Consider the following 17,323-nt stretch of genomic DNA (forward strand, 5'->3'; position numbering starts at 1 on the left):
TTTTCTCTCCACGGGCATCAATGAGCCTTGGCTGCCCATTATCCTGTCACCAGCACACCACTGTTCCTTCCTTGAACCACTTTTGATAGATACAGGTAGACCCAAACTTATGACATAGATAGGGACCGAAAAACTGGTCGTAATTCCATCAGGTTGTAAGTCGAGAAAAGTGACTACTCTATGATGCGTTCTGACACAGACATAAAGAGGCACTGTAAACACATTTAAAATGTTTTAGTACAAATAAAGTAAATAAAAACAACACCCCACAAGAGCTTGAGTTTTGAAGATGCTCTGACCCAGTAATCTGAAATCACAATTTGCCCCTTGTCAAGCTTGCACAAATTTAGCTGCTTCTAGATCTGACTGATATTCAAACTTAATATTCAATTATTAACTCTCCATGTCATGTTGATTCACATAATGTACCTGTAGATAAATCCCCTATATGATTTTTATATAGGAATTGAAAGAACACAGTAAAATCATACTGTTTTGCTCCTAAATGGATTCATTATTCTATGTAGATAATAAGTTCTGAATTCATTATGATAAAAAATGCAATTGTAATACTATGCAAAATAATATTTTTTACAATTGGGATGCTAGTTTCTTTACTGTTAACCTTCATGAAAATCCAATTAAAAGAGCAGTGGGAAAAAAGTGTCCAGGTTTGTGTTAATTCTACGACATGATAACGATGTTTGGTTCTTCTGATCTCACAGTGATTTACATCAGATGATTCTGTGGTATCTCAGATTGATAATTCCATGACATCTTACTGATGTTTATTCAGTGAAGATGTTTGAGATTTTCATTACCAAAGGGTTATTGGATATAAGGATAGCTAACACTTAGCATATAATCATAAAATACAAAAAATAAATTTTTGCTTGATCATCTAATTGCTGCTTTTATGCTACAAATGGATTTCACTTTCAATTTCATGCAATATATCATTTACTTGGTCAAAGGAGCTCTTTTATATTCTTTTACTCTTTTGGGGTATTAATAGAAACTACTTTTAGATTGACCCCATGCTAAAGAGTGATTATGAACAAATATTTACACATAAAAATGAAGCCCCTAAACAATAGCACATTGTATAATAAGAGAAGATTTTTACAAGGCTAGCTTACACAATAAGGTCACAATGCTAAATGCTACAAGTTCCCATCTTCACTGTGAGCTATATTAGCCCTCTGGACTGCTTTGCGGCCCTTCCTTTCCATCTTAGAGAAAAGTCCTGACACGAGAACAACGTTGTTGTGGATGATGCACAAATTTCAGACAGAAAGAAAAGCAAAATGAGCGTTTAGCTGTGAGTGTGAATTGCCTTTCGCACCAGACAGATTTTCTGATCCCATTATGGCTCCAGCTAGCGATTTTAGTGCAAATTTCTCAGCGCTTGTGTAGATTGCACATGCTCCCGGTGCCTAATGAGGGAGCATTAGCCAAGGGAGAAGCAGTAATTAGACCAAGCGTCAGAGAGGAGGACAGATGGCATGCAAAGACAAGTCTTTTTCCTTCAGACTTATTGTCCCACTCCTTCAAGGGATGTCAAGACATACAGCTTTTATTCCAGCTCATCATACTTTTTTATACGCTAATTACAAAACAGTTTACTTTGTGAGGCTAAATAGGTTTGAAGTATCGCCTTAAATGCAATTTGCTTGATATCAAGGAGTGACTAATGTATCATTAAATTGTTTCTGATCCCAAGCTGAGTGAGGCCAGCTGCACATGCTCACCTCAATAGTACACTTAAATTAAAACTGTGCAATTTGATTTTACAGGATTCATGTAAAATCTTGCTAAAGGCTAGATTTATGGTGCATAGTAACCATTCATCTAATTCTATAGTCCCTTCACTTAAGAAAATAATATAGCCAGTGAGATGTTTCCAAACATAGTTAATCTTCCTAATTTATAGTTCTCAGCTCAAGATATTGGCGGGAGACTCCTGATTATGAAAAATAATTCATGCCTCTGTATTCACACAAAATGTGATAGTTTAGTTTTGACTGTACATAATTAGCTTGGGACTATGTCATAATGTAATGTGTTTTATTAGTGTATTGTTTATGGTAATTTATTGTTCGTGTAGTCAAATATTGCGATGTGTTCTGCATTTGTCGATGGCACATTTGAGTCTCTAATTAGGCTGTACAGAGTCGCTACGAAAATTATGGGAACTCGATGACAGCCCCATCAACATCTTGCTGTGGTTTCAGGCTAAGTCGCAGCATGTAAATGAGCCTCGTATGACAAGCACTAAAGTGATGTGCCCTATGTGTGTGTGTTTAGGGATTAGGAACATGCACGCAGACACAACTTAATTACATGCGAGTGAAATACATGCACCTACAAATATCCGAAGATGTGAAAATGCAACTGCTGAGAGTTTTCAGTTGGTGTCATGCTTGAAAGACCCATCTCTTTTAACTGACACCAAACACTGTGTTTCTCCACACAGCTGCACACCTGGTCCTGATGGAGACTCTTTCTCTCTGGTATTTCTGTCAGCTGAAATTTGGAATGGAAAAGGTTTTGCATGGGCTCAGCAAAACGAGGCACATTAAAGAGTGAGGGCCAGCTGTGCACTGGATGTGGAGCTTTGGAGGATTCTCCCTGATTTTTCTCACATAGCATCATAATACACCGCCTTCATTTCATACTTGAGCTAAACTGCCTAAATCAGCAAAATGGGTGCTTAAGGGGTCCTTGTTTCTCAAAGCAGGTCGGACGGCCTTGGCTTTTTAATGTCACATTCCTGCCTAGCATTTTGTTTATTTTTTTTTCTTTATGCTGGTGCTGTCCCAGCTCTGTCTGGCTCTCTCACACACACCTGCAGTGCCCGAGGGGGAAGGCCGTGGCCCAGACCTTGCACCCCCACATTCTGTTCTTCTTGACTCAGAGGAAATGAGGAACACTTAGACTTGAACGGCTTAGCTGAAAGTCACAAAGTGTTGAGTTATTAGCCAACAAAACCCTGTGACCTGGAGAAGGTGGATCCACCTCTATCCTCTGAGGATTTGTGCAAAGTGATTTTTCCAGTGCATTCCAAAATAAAAATATAACATGTTTTTTGTCTTTTTGCCAAATAGTGTTTGGCTCACACGTTATATTTCTGCATAAACAATTTGAGGCTTAAGCAACCCATCCCGCAAACACACCTCAAAGTCCACAATAACAATAAGCTACAAAATTAACTATAACCACAAGCATGTGTTTGTGTGGCTGCAGTGCTTTATGTAAAAGTGTGACTCTGTGTGTACATTGGTGATCAGTAGCACCTGGGACAGCAGGGACTGTGGGGCGAGTACCAGCTTCCAGAGTGCTGTGTGGCAGCGCCCGCCTGGCTTTGGCACCTCAGCTGTCAGCCCATGCTGCTGATGACGCCAAGGTGTGGGGCGAGAGAGCCGATAATGAAGGTACCCATCTTGTTTTCACGACAGATTGTTTGCTCTGGGCCTTCCGAGGTGGCGTTGAGCTCCACGCAAGTCCACACCCCCTTCTGCCTTAGGGCTTGGCACCTCTGCTAGGAAGAGGAAGGTATTTTTACCCTGCATGCATCCATCAAGACTGCTGTCGAGCTCCACCATGTTGAGTGCAAATGATAATATTTTGCCTGATGACTGACTCTATTTGGTGTGTTTGTGCGGTCGTCTTCCTCTCCACTTAAAATCATAAACAGTAAACAAGATGCATTAAACAACAAGCAGGTTAACTTTCACCTGCTCTTTAGTTCCCAACTTCTGGGAAAGGAAAAAAAACTTTTTGTATGCAAAACACCTAAGGACATATTAAAGGACACACGATTTTATTTCTTGATTTTGAATTTAAGGAGTCATTATGCAAGTTAAAAAAAAGAGCTCCATAGTGTTTCTCTGTCCTTCTCAAGAGCAGCAGAACTTGAGAGTCTGAATAGCAGGATACTTGTTCTCAGTAAGCCAAGACTACAAAAGGTTGCTTTGTGAAATCTGTCACAGACTGGCCCCTAATGAGTGTTCGGCAGCTAGGAGAGACACCCACTTCCCGCTCACTAATTGCTTTATTAATGGCCTGCCTGTTTTTGATATCGTCATCCGCTTAAGCACTAGTTGTCCTCCACACTTTCTGGCTCTCCAAATCAAAGATACCTGACCTTATCGCCCCGTATCACAGGCTGGGAGCCTCGTAGGAGGCTGGGATGAAGGCGAGCAATGAGAGAAAGAGAGAAAAAAAAACTTTTAAGGCTTTCAACCCACTGATGAAGAGGATCATTTGAAGAAAACCATATGCACAGGCATCTGCTTCTTCTGACTCTTAGCTTACTGACAACTATCTCTAGAGTCTCTCGAAGCACACCAAACACTGTTTTTAAAAGGAAGGGCCATCTGTCTTTCACTCTTCCCTTGCGAGGGCTTTTCTTGGCATGCTGAGATGCCTTACCTCTTCCGCCGACACTCTGAAAGAAGTGTGTCTCCCTAGATAAGTCAGTGGCAAGCATTCATCCAACTCCCAAAAGAAGAGAGAGAGAGAGAGAGATGGGCTGTGTAATCATCTGAGGTTCTTATGTGTGTGAATCTGTTACAAGTGCTAAGAAGAGAAGAGCGGATCTCACACTAAATGTCACACAAAGTGAACTGCCAACATATGACATAAAGTAAATATTTTCTTAGCCATAATTCCTGCGACCAATTAACTTCCAATCTGTTTTAACTTTGAAGCAGAAGTTCTAAAGCAACCTTTTTAAAGAAGATTTACACTTCCTTATTCTAAAACCTGTTACCAAGCAGAATATCTGTACGATGCACTTAAAAATATATCTTGATTAATTTTCAATGTTTATGTGTTCAAGAGGTAATTCAAGGTAATATGTAGTTGCAATGGTAAATGAACTGGCAAAAGGGTAATTGATTATAAGTGGAATTTGGGCAATCATATATATTGGAAAATAAATATACAGTACATGAGATATGCTAATGTTTGCCTGTTCTATTAGGGTAAATGTAACTGTATTCCAGCCTTGCATTATTATAGATGCCTTTCAGGCTACTGTATTCCTTAACCGTGATGGCCAAGTGAAAGAAAAACGCCATTGATGCTGGAATTCATGCACTGAGTGAAGAGGAAGTCATCAGCATGTGCTGGACTAATTACTGCTACTAATACAGTGAGGCCCAGCACTGCCGTTCATAATGAGGCAGTTGTTTTGGGAACCTGGTCAGACAGAGATGCCTGCAGGTGTCTATTGTGCTCGCTCCACATGAGGGGTTTAGGAGTGGGAGGAGTGGCGGCTAGTTTGAAAACGGCTGCTCGAAAAGGACCGGGCTTGGATTAGCATGTTCCCAGCAGTATGGGGCTATTCTGAGGGTAACGTCATTAGATGGCATTAAAGCGATTCACTTTTTCCCCATTCTTCTACAGATGCTCCACAGCGAGCAGAGGATTAGGGGTAAAAAGCAGCTTTAATTGACGGGACTACATCATGTTTGATTTTCCTCCTTAAATATAGTTCTCCCTTATTTTGAAATTGGATTGTGCCAGATTAGCAATACCATATATTGTGTATGGGATCTTTTTGTTCATAAAAGTTTAAAAGTAGCAGAAGAACACTTTTACGAGCTCCAGTTTGTTATAGATTTACTGTTAAATTAGTCAAATCTCCAAGTGCGCTCGGTAACAAGCATGTTTGAATAACCGGGCCAACTTTATTTTGCAATTTGAAAGCATTATTTAAAAAAATAAATTATAGGCTCTAGTGCTTAATTGCACATAATTACAAGTATATTGTCAGCATGAACATTAAGCTCTTTAAATTAAGACTTTAAAATTAGGCTTATTTTTGTCTCAGTTCTTGCTCGCCAGCTCGCTCCTTCATTTAACTTCTGCTGTTCTCTCTGTAGAAGGGACCAAGAGCCCCAGCACTAATGCAGCCTTCCATCCCTCTAGATCCGTGGTGTAATTAAAGCATAATTAAGAGGCAGGGCCTGATGAATGTGTTTCTAAATGTCCCATGCTGTGCTGTTGTTGAGCCCAGCATGGTGGTTTTAATTGATTCGGGCTAATCAGCAAGTGGAATTAAAACAGTCACAGTTGTTTGGGAGAACAAGAGTGCAGGACTGGGCACCAGGACGGCTCCAGGCAGCATAAGGCCTGGGCCTCGCTGGACCAGTTATCGGCCTTGAAGGCTCACCATGTGTCCAGCAGGTTGGTAAAGACACACGCTAGCTGCTATTGTTTATTATTCCGAAAGAAATGCTTGTTAAAATAGGGAGCTCGATTTCTGGTTTCTGTTTCTGCCATTTTGTGCACTTGCACCTGCTTAATAAGCTGCAAATATGACTAATGAAGCATAAACATGATAAAAGTAAATGATGCATTTGAGTGCCTGTCAATGGCTATGAATCACACTTTGCTTTATTTTGCCACTTTGAGTAATATGTAATAAGAAAGAACATTTGTGTTGAGTTTTGTTTGCATATCTTGGTTTTGTATCTTGGTAGAGTTTGGTTGCATAAAGTTTTGTATGTATAGCTCAAATCTGAATTGTCCTGAGAGTCATTTGTTACTTATTTTGTCTTGTCCTCCTGTTGCGGCTCTAAAAAGAGATGGAAGGGGGTCCTGCTGCTTAGGCCTCTGAGCAAAGGAAGTTCTGCTTATAGGTGGGTGACAGCAGTCCTTGGGAGCTGGACAGAAGCCAGCTAAACAATGGGATGGGCAAACGACATCAAAGTGCAACAGCCCACATAAGCTGTGGTTACTTAATGTAGATGCGGTCATGCAGGGATGCTGTTGTTGGAAAGCCTTGGTTTGTTGCAGTACCAAACACGTATTCGGTAGTTTCTGGTTGGGGACGTTAGGACTTTTTTCCTGGATGTTGATGGAATAAAAGGATAGATTTTTGTTCCATGTAAAACTATAAATAAGCATATAAATATGCTGAAAACAAAAACACTAAGCACTATTTCCATTCAACCTGTTGCTGTTGGAATCCCTTGGTGAAAACCATTAAGAGAGAAAAAAAATGTCATAACTCCCCCTTGATGTAGAGTGCATAAAGGTACAACATAAAGACAGATGTTTTGGCTCTGGACATTCTCATCTGTCATATATAATAGCAGCTTAATGAGGAAAATCAAGCTGGCTGTGCAGATGGCAGTCATGAGGCAGCTGTAACATACAGTTGGACAGATGACATCTGCCTTTATGCTCTCCATTAGTATAATCACACAATTAAGCATCAGCAAACCGTTGTGGAGGAGCCCTGTGGTATTTGTACGTCAACAGATGAGTTAATGCGTGTAATAACATAATCAGTACAATCTAGGAGCTGATGGACTGAGTATAAACTGTAGAAATAACTGTGAGTTTATTATGTTTATTGTATTAAACCAAAATGCTAAATGCTTAGGCAGCGTTAAACATGTTTAGCCATTTCGACAGCTTCCAAAGGCATGTTGACTTTCTTGGAAAACCCAGAGGAAGAAGCATCTCTAATTGTATCGGATTAAACAGGTACTGACCTATAAAAGCTTTTATCCAAAGATGATACTGTCATAAAGTTAATGACAGTTGAGGATATATTTAAACTAAATGACATTTATTTGTGTTTCTGGAGCCAGTGATTGTACACAAGTGCCTCTTGATAGAAACAGACTGACACACACACAGATACGCATAGACATACACACAAACATAGATACACACTAACCTATACACACACAGAAACACACCACCAGACATACAGACTCACACATACATGCATATAGGTAGGTCTGTTGTGCACAGTAACAGGCACACCTGGAGATGCTCGAGCGTTCCTCGTGTGAAACCGGTATTATGCTAATTGTGACCCACGGGCACTGTGTGAAGGCTTGGTATAATTATCCATGTAATTGTCTCGTATTTTGTAAAGTGCCAGATCGTTTAATTCCGGATTAACATTTCTCACCTCCAACAGCCGAAGGCTTTGCCTTAGCTCACCGCTGCTCCCCCGTGGGGAACTTGACATTATTCATATGCCACATCTCTCTCTCTCTCTCTCTCTCTCTCTCTCTCTCTCTCTCTCTCTCTCTCTCTCTCTCTTTCTCTCTCTCTCTCTCTTTCTCTCAATCTCTCTCACTCTATCTTTCTCACTCTCACCGTCACCCCATCTACTTTTTTGTTCTTTAAGAAAAATGGGAGAAACACAGACCATCCACCAGTCCAGGGATAGCTGTCCACATTCCCCGACATTGCACACCACGGTGTGTATCATGGCTTCACAGTGTTTGCAGAGGGGGATGACAGAGCGGCTTTCATTTATGTCAGTGTCAGTTTTCACATGCTTGATGCCTTAATCCCTTCTGTGTTTGCCCAGGACTGCTTGGAGGATTTCCTCAGCGTGTACTGAATGGGCCTGCTGTCTGCAGCACGTCCAGCTCTGAAACCACAAATTAACGCTTTATGAAGCCTCTCTAATCATCACAGCTAGCTGTCTGTTACTAAGGTCAGACAAGGCTTCTAGAAGCTCTGACAGACAACTAGAGCATGCTGCGAGCTTGTAACCTGCACATGCAATAGACTTAAAAATAGATCTGGCATATGTACTACCAAATAGATCTGGCATATGACTACAAAAAATTCTCATTTGTGTAATACAATAAATGGTAATGTGTGTTTACTTTTTGTTTTATACACTAATTAGTGATGTTTATTTATATAACAATTATCACAGTGACAAATACTAACTTGAAGCTGCTTGCCAACAGTATAGAAGCCTTAAAGAGCAACACTCAATAAGCTTGTTTCCATTAATGCCATTCTAAGTTAATGGGAATAAATACACATGCTGTGTTCGAAGACATGGCACTTTCACTATGCTGTGTCATTCATTTTTAAGTCTGAAAAAAAATGAAATTGGCCTGGAGTGTATAGTGTCAGAACCATATAGAACACAAATAAAGTACACACATAGAAACAATAAAAACCATCCAGTTTTTACAATCAAGTCAATATTTGCACATTAGCATCAAGTATAAGCAATATGTTAATATGCATGAAAGATTTTATAAAAAATTTGATGCAGCCTTTATATTCTCTGATACCAGTACATAGATTTTTTAATTATTTACAAACTCTTAAATTAGCACATTTCATTTAATTAAGCCTACAGGCACATGTGAATGTGCAAATCAGGTGCATATAAATAGACTTGCGATGCTATGTTCAGTTCACTAAGCAGTCACTTCATTATTTTTGCACATTTCTAGTTAAATGCTTTTATTCTATAATAAAAAAACACTTTACTGTCTGTATGTATAAATATATATGCGGTTTACTGAATATATATGCAAAAGTACTTGTATACAACATTGTGGAATCCATTCAACCTTACCTTTACATCTCTAGTGTTTGTATTGTGTACATCATTTTTTTTTTTAATGGGACCTCAATGAGCCCAAATCTTCCATGCCACACTTTTACATGAACTGAGCCTAAACAAGCAAAGCAGTGCAGGGAAACAGCGATTAAGCTATCAGCAGACAGGAGACAGAGGTGTTTCTGGTGAATCTAATCGTTCAGATGCTAAATCTCCTGTCGTTGAAGTGCTTTCTTTTCAATTCAACGCGTCCCAGTAAATAGTCTATGTACCACTGATGTGAAGGTAAATAATACAAGTCTGAACGTGGTTTGAATATTCGCCATGCCACCCGAGGCATTTGCAGTACAACTATATTTACAATGCTCTTTCAGTGAGTCAGCTCCCCCTGGCACATGGATGCTTCACGCTTCCCAGAAATCCATTGCAGCATTTTGGTGTCAGTCATCTGGAGCTGCAATTTAGTGATTTAGGATCTCAACTGACATTTGATCTAGTCATTTCCGGGCTCGACAAACATAAACGCTGTCTGTCCGTCAAAGATTTGACATGGTGACAAGTTCTGGCTGCCAATATACAGACAGTATTTTTTATTTTTTCAATAATGAATGACTAATGAACAAATATATTAAGTAAACTGACTTCAGACATTGACAGTGCAAATGAGTTCATTTGAAAAGTAACATAACTAGCATATCTTTGAAGGGTTGTTTGTACATTGGCAGAAAGTTTGCATTAATGTGCTATTGTAATTAGTGCAATTACAAGCACACAAGAACAACCGTAACAGCGAATCATGAATGCCACATGTCGCAGCTCAGGAATGCGACATGGCAGAAGTACAAATGACAAAAAAGTGCAACAGTTTTTTAAACACTGTGAGCAAATCATTCTTGGGAATAATATTTGCTTTATTTGCTTTAATATATTCATTTTTTATTGATTTATTATTGTATTAATGTAATTACATTATTTATCATAGCAATGTGAAAGCCATTTGTACCATTTGAGCCAGTTTATTGCTTATGTAAACACTACATCTACCTTTGCTATTTATCCAATAGTTTATCATTTATTATTGTCACTTGAACACACATTAAATCATGTTATTATCTTCTGGGGGTAGGAAAGAAAGAAATTTGTGAGGAGCACTTGGAGACACTATAATTCCATGTCAAATGGAATGATTCAATAAGGACTTCAGCTTACACTGGAATAAAGCCATCACCAAAAAAGCCAAATCAGCTATTATTAAAACATGGGTTCTAATGTGCAGATAACTCACTGCCATTCAGGGTGTTACCTGCAGCAGAGATGTTAAATACCTCCTGGTACAGATGTATAAACTGATTCTGGTATGAAACAACCTGTCATCCTAGACAAAATAAGAAGCCGCGTCGACGCTTTGCACAAATGTTGCAACACCAGTAGCGCAAACACCTGTTTCTCGTCAGACTAAAAGCTCATTGAGCATTTGCTCAATAACTGTGTTTGGAGTCATTATCTAGGCTAAATGTCAGTAATCATGATGAGGCAATTTCAACCAGTATTTTACGTGTGATTAATAGAACAACTTAGGACAAGTCGAAACCAGACGTGGTTAATTAGTGATGGTTGAAATCTTTTGTTGTATTAGATGAATTTATACTAGATGTTTCAATTCAAAGGTCTTGTCATCATCCAAGGGAAGTGTTTAGGAACCCTATAAAAACATTTTTTTTTTCATTTTAGCGTTTGACTAGATTCTGTCTTACATTTCCTGGAACATTACTTTTCCATTATCTTTGTCATTACTTATACATACTATATTTTTCTATATTTCATTTACACACAGTTTAATTAGATTCCTATATTTCCTATAGTTCCTATATTTTGCATAGTTTTTTTTTTCTTTGTGTTACTGCTATTATTATGTTTATCGTAAATAACTAGTACATACTTCTTTATTCTTTACTTCTCTATGATCACCTTCACAATGTGAAGCACTTTGAGCTGCATTGTTCATACATAAAAGGAAAATGTTATATCGAATGTATATATTCAGCTTTCAAATTTTTTGGTAAAATGCTCCCCATAGTAGCATCAAATTCCTGTTCTTGGTTGAAAGGCGTGAAATCTGATTTGGCCTTCTTTTGTTGTATCCCATCTGCCTCAGGGTTTGAAGTGCTGTTCATGCCGACATGCTTTTCTGCTCACCACAGATGTAAAGATTGGGTATATTAGTGAGCGTAGATTTCTTGTCAGCTTAAACCAGTCCGGCCATTCTCCCCTGAGCTCTCACATCAACAAGACATTTTTTGGTTACTTTGATCAAGTTTACTCCATTCTAATGTTTGAGGTGAACATTAACTGAAGGTTTTTTAGTGTTTCTGCTCATTTTAATGCATTTGCATTATTCCACCTGTTTGGCTGGACTAATAAGCAGGGTTCATATTATGTAGGTGGTAAAATATGCTATGTATTAGAGGTGACCAAACTTTTTTCTATGATAAGCCAAAGATTTAACTTGATTGAGAGCTTTGAGCCAAAAAGAAATATTGCACCATACCAAACATTATATTAAAATTAAATGTTGCAATGATTCTTCTCATTTTAGATTTCATAATATTTAAAAAATAATTAAATAGAAATCGTATAGTCTGGTTAATACTGTTTTATTTTCAAAATTCTAGTCCAGTGACACTTATAGTACAATAAAAAACAATCCAATTTATTGTCCAAAAAGAGTTCAATGAAGCTGGTCCTTATTTCTTTCCTCTTGTTTTAGCTCATCTCATATATAAGTTGGAACTTGGGCCCTATAATCTCTGCTTGTGTATACTATAACACGTGATATATTAAAGTTTAGATATAAACCTATTTAAAAGTGTTCTTTCTTTAGGGTACATTAGCGCTGTACAGGCCTGAAGCCAAAGTGGGCAAACAGCTTCAGACAAACCTTATCTGCTACAGATCAACTTAAAAAGACACCTGTGGAATTCAGAATGACATACTGCCACCTAAGAACTCATAAAAAAAGATTTAGCCCCATACAAAGGCAATCCTGACAGCTGTGAGCATCGCTGCCGGGCCCCTCTGCTAATAAAATACAAGTTACAGGATAATGAGGGTCACTCCTTAACTGTTTCCTACAACAAAACATGTACAGCAGGTAGTAAATTACAGTAAAACAGATCAACAGTTGAAAATATTCGGCAGACTTTGTTTGGTCACCTAATGAGCCCAACAGTTTTCCTCATTCAAACAAATTTGAGGGAATCAATGACACAAGTTGCAAATTGGCTTTGTGAGGCATGGACATATAACTGTGTTGTTGAGTGCAGGATTTCAGTTACCTGCTGGCCCAGGTTGAAAGCCAGCTTATTTGACACCTTATGTGTTGACAGGTGTCAAGGCAGGGTGCCTCTCCTTTTGTCTAGAGCAGAGGAGCTGGAAGGAGGGGGAAAGCTGCCCAGCCCCTGGGGTCTTCCTGTGGTGGCGTATGTTTCCAGTGCAGTCCCTCAAGGTGAGGAGCCCTTAAATAGACGCTTTAACTAGCCCAAACGACTCCCCGGTGTGCACAATTAGGTGTCTTAAACACCTTTGTGCACCTCTGTGTTTGTTTTCCTCTTTTGATATTGATGCATTGTTTGTTTTTGGTCATGCATCCAATTTGATGTTCCATGCTTTGTGTCAATAGAACTAACACATTTTCAAACTAACAAATGTTCTTCAAATTGCAATTACTTACAAACACATTTGAACAACTTTAAGTAAATGTGCAACAAAATATTTTCAGATTTTAAGCAAATGTGTGATCAAGTCCAACTCATATATCTGAATCATACGTTAATCAGATTTTAATGAACATATTTGTCTAAACGTGCAAATACACATTTGGAAACTTTAACTGCTGAAATAAATCCCTGTGCTCGGCTGGAAGATGAGTAATAGAAAGTGCTAACAGTTTGATGGATCTTGGCAGGAAGCTTTTGCTAAGGGTTCTTTCAGGGGGGGGAAGCGTGCACGATCTTTATCGATGGCTGACTTCTAATTTGTTTTATTTCATGGAGATGACATGAGCTGACAGGCTGAGAGAAACTGGCGAGGGGAAAGGAGAGAGAGAGCTGGGCTGTGAGTGGAACTTGCTAATGTTTGGCACAATGGTCGGGTTGCGTCTCAACTCATTAACTGTCTTTTCTCACAAGGCCGCAGCACCACCAGCCACTCCATGCCCAGTCCATGCGTGCCAAATTCAGAGAAAATGTTCAGGATTAGAAAATAGACTTGCATACGCATACTGTAAGTATGAATGACAATGCAAAACTACTAGATCTTCTTGGTATAATTAAATGCTCAGCAAATCTTCCATGAACCTGCTTGTTTGTGGCATTCCTAGTCCAGTCAAACACTGTTATTTCAAACGATGCAACCCGGTGTGTTCAGTGTTAGGCTCTTTATAGAGCTTAGAATAAAGATCCCAGGTGGCAGTTTTATAAGTCACACAGAGTTTCTGATCCGTGTAATTAGTTTGCCTGTGGAGGATTTCAGCACAGTATGCATAGACTCACACTCACTGGGGAAGGGATTTTAAAGCACCTCAGTGCCCTCATACCCTCAAAGCTAAAACAGCAGCTTTTAATATTACATGAATACAAGTTGTTTAGTGAAAACAAACAGGGTTATAACCTCAGACACTTGTAAATAAAACGAAAACAATGAGATTTGACTCAACGTAAAATCCAGCTTTTGTTAGAGCTTCTGGTACACTTTAAAAAAAAAAAAAAAAAAAAAAGAACATATATTTGTTTGTAGGACAAATTTCTGCAGGCATTATACCATTAACTAATGCCTTTCCTTCACATGTTTTCACCTGTACAGGAACTATGCAAAAAATGTCATAGCTCACGATATCCCCCAGGCAACCAGAGACATATCAAGCATACGGAGGTGTGTAAGGAGAGCGTAAAGCACCTCCATCAAACGGAGTGAAATGGCTCAGTCACTACCAAGTGTACAATGCCATTCCATCCTAGCCATATTTATGGCATCAGTTGAAAATTGCATCACTAGTGACAAACAAATGACAGACATGTTGATACACTGACAGGCAAAAATTCCCCACCCCAGCTGTAACGTATTCATCTGAGGGCTTGGTTATGACAGTAGTTTGCAGCAGGTTTCCTCCGCCTAGAGTCTAGGCCCTAGACCAATAAGAGATTTATCATTTTATTCACCAAATCTGCTACAGTGGAGTCACAGCATGAACGAGGCTCATGATTTATTGATTGCAGGGCTTGAGCACTGCTTTTATTCCTGACAAATTTGACAGCGTGACTCGTCCATAGACGTTTCAAGTGTATGTATTTGAAAGCAACCACAGGAACCAGCCCAACTGGAAACATATGTTCAACTGTAACACAGAGACCTCTTGTGGTTCCTTATGGCAGTTCCTGCAAATGGCATATGATCCTGGGATGTATGACTACAGTGGAGAGATATGATATAGCCGTTGCAGTTTTCAAGCATATAGTTTTTCACCATTCACACAGTATTAGCAATTAGTGAAGAACCATCCAGCTGGCTTGGATGTGAGCTGGAGTTAGTCTATGTGTGAGGCAGGCCATCTGTAGGATACGGAGTGTTGCTGTTGACTGGCTGGTTTGGGCCTAGATTTGGTTCTAGCATATACTTGCTGTCTAGGTACTCTAAATAAAAAAAGAGCAAACATTAAATAAATAGTAAAAAATTTTGGGCAGTTTTAACAAAAGAAATAAGTTGCTTATTTAAACAGAATGAAATGAACTGTAGCTGAAAAATCAAGAGTTTAGAGCATAATCTTCATTTCTTTGCTCCATTTGTGAATGGGCTTTTGATATATGGTCAAAGTCTGCCTATTGAAAAGAGAGGGCCATGCTGTTTAAATGAAATAAAGATCAGACTAACACTGAGCTCAACATGGTGGGTAATAAGGGGTTGGGGTTGGCTGGGTTGGGGTGGGGTTGGTGCGGGGGGGGGGGGGGGGGGGGGGGGGTTAGTTAACCACACCTTTTAATCAAAGCTGTTTTCCCCAGGGTGCAATTTTCACCTTTTTTGTTCTAAGCCTAAGTGGCATGGAACACCTCACGAGTCACAGATAGCACATGGCAATAGGTTGGGTTTCTGAATAGATTCATTAAAAAAATCCTCTGAAAATTTGCTTTGACAATAAAATAGAATTTGCAATAAATAAGAAGAGCACAGAATGGGAAAGGGAGCAGATGTAATGGCAACACGTTTTTTTTTTCCTCCACTGCTTTTAAGGAACATGCCTTCCATCACAGAGATACACAGATAGAATGCTGGAGCGTTCACATGGATAATAATGCACTGAGGGACTGAGAGAAATTCAGGTGTGCAGAAAAAATCCCACCATGTAAAAGAGCTTGTCCCACTTCCCTCCAAACCATCTCTGTATATCCAGTAAAAGATGTCAGGAAAAGCATTTGTGGCCAGATGATGATGTTCCTAATTCACATGACTGCTTATTTATTGATGTATTTATAATATAGACTTTTTATTTATTCATTGTTCTGTTAAGGTTAACGTTCCCTAAGGGGGCTATTAGACTCCAGATCTAAAATCATACTGTTTTGTAAATATACACCTATTCAGTATTCAGCCGAAATTTAATTTTCAGCAACTTTTTAAGCTTCACGTACAAAAAAGAAAACAATCTTTTCATTCAGTTGGTAGTCCAACTGTAAGGCCTTTACAAAACTGCTGAATCGTGTTATCCTGGTGGGATAAACAGATGTCCATGTATACAAAATAACACCGAGTCTAAACACAAATTAATTGACGAGCGATTATTCTAACGGGATGAAAACATCATTTGAACGAAACGAAGCGTGACACGTGATCGACGTGACTTTTTTTTTTTCTCACTTTAACACGTTTAACAGAGTGTGTGTGTGTGTGTGTGTGTGTGTGTGTGTGTGTGTGTGTGTATGCAAAGCCACGTTTTCTTTCAGAAGTAAAATACTGTTTCCTTAGAATCAGTATTTATTAATTATTACTTATGTATTAATGTAAACATGGAATATTCCTGCACATATTTATAACTTCAACCCTCTTAAACCCAAAACTTTATATTAATGGCACAAGACAAAAAAAAAAAAAGTGAATGTTTTCTGTTATTCCGCCTCTTTGATTATTTCCGTCAGACTGGGATGGATTTATTATTATTATTATTATTATTATTATTATTATTATTATTATTATTATTATTATTATTATTATAGCAATAGTAGTAGTAGTGTGGTAGTTTAATAATTATTGCTATTGTTGCATTTAATTTCTTTTCCTTCTTTCTGCAGTTTTTTTCTTTTTTTTTTGTCAGAGGCTGGATGGGGAAGATTGTTTAAATTTTTTTATTGTTTTAGCTAAAGATTTTAACATTTAAATTAATTAATTAATTTAACATTAATAATTCATACAATTAAATTGTGTCTAAATTTGCTGCAGCCTGTGTAGAAAAAAAGTACAATTTATCTACTTCATTAAACTATTAAATGTATTTTTTCCATGACCGATGTTAACACACCAATCATATAATATTTATCTACCTATAAAATCTGTTTAATAACAAATTTAAAACTAAACTACAAACAAGTGAATATTATAAGGAGGTTGATGATACAACAATACCGATTTATTTTTCACCGAATTATAGTTTATCTTAATTCACTTTATTTTCTGAGAAAAACTAAAATGTGAACATGATTAATCAATGCTGCAAGTTCCAGAGAAAAGTGTTTGATTGAATAAAATAATAGCAGTGTAACAACATCATAATCTACAATCCTGGTGTCTACTGTACGTTAAAGTTTTTTCCAAGGGGAGAAAAAAAAAACCCCAACCCAAACACAACCGGTTTTTGTTTAAAGAACTGAGAGCATCCAAGACCTCGTGGAAAGATTTCAAAGAAAACTGGGGTACTTAATTCGTCCACCT

The sequence above is a fragment of the Silurus aristotelis genome (genome assembly GCF_946808225.1).
Source record: "Silurus aristotelis genome assembly, chromosome: 14".
NCBI lineage: Eukaryota > Metazoa > Chordata > Actinopteri > Siluriformes > Siluridae > Silurus > Silurus aristotelis.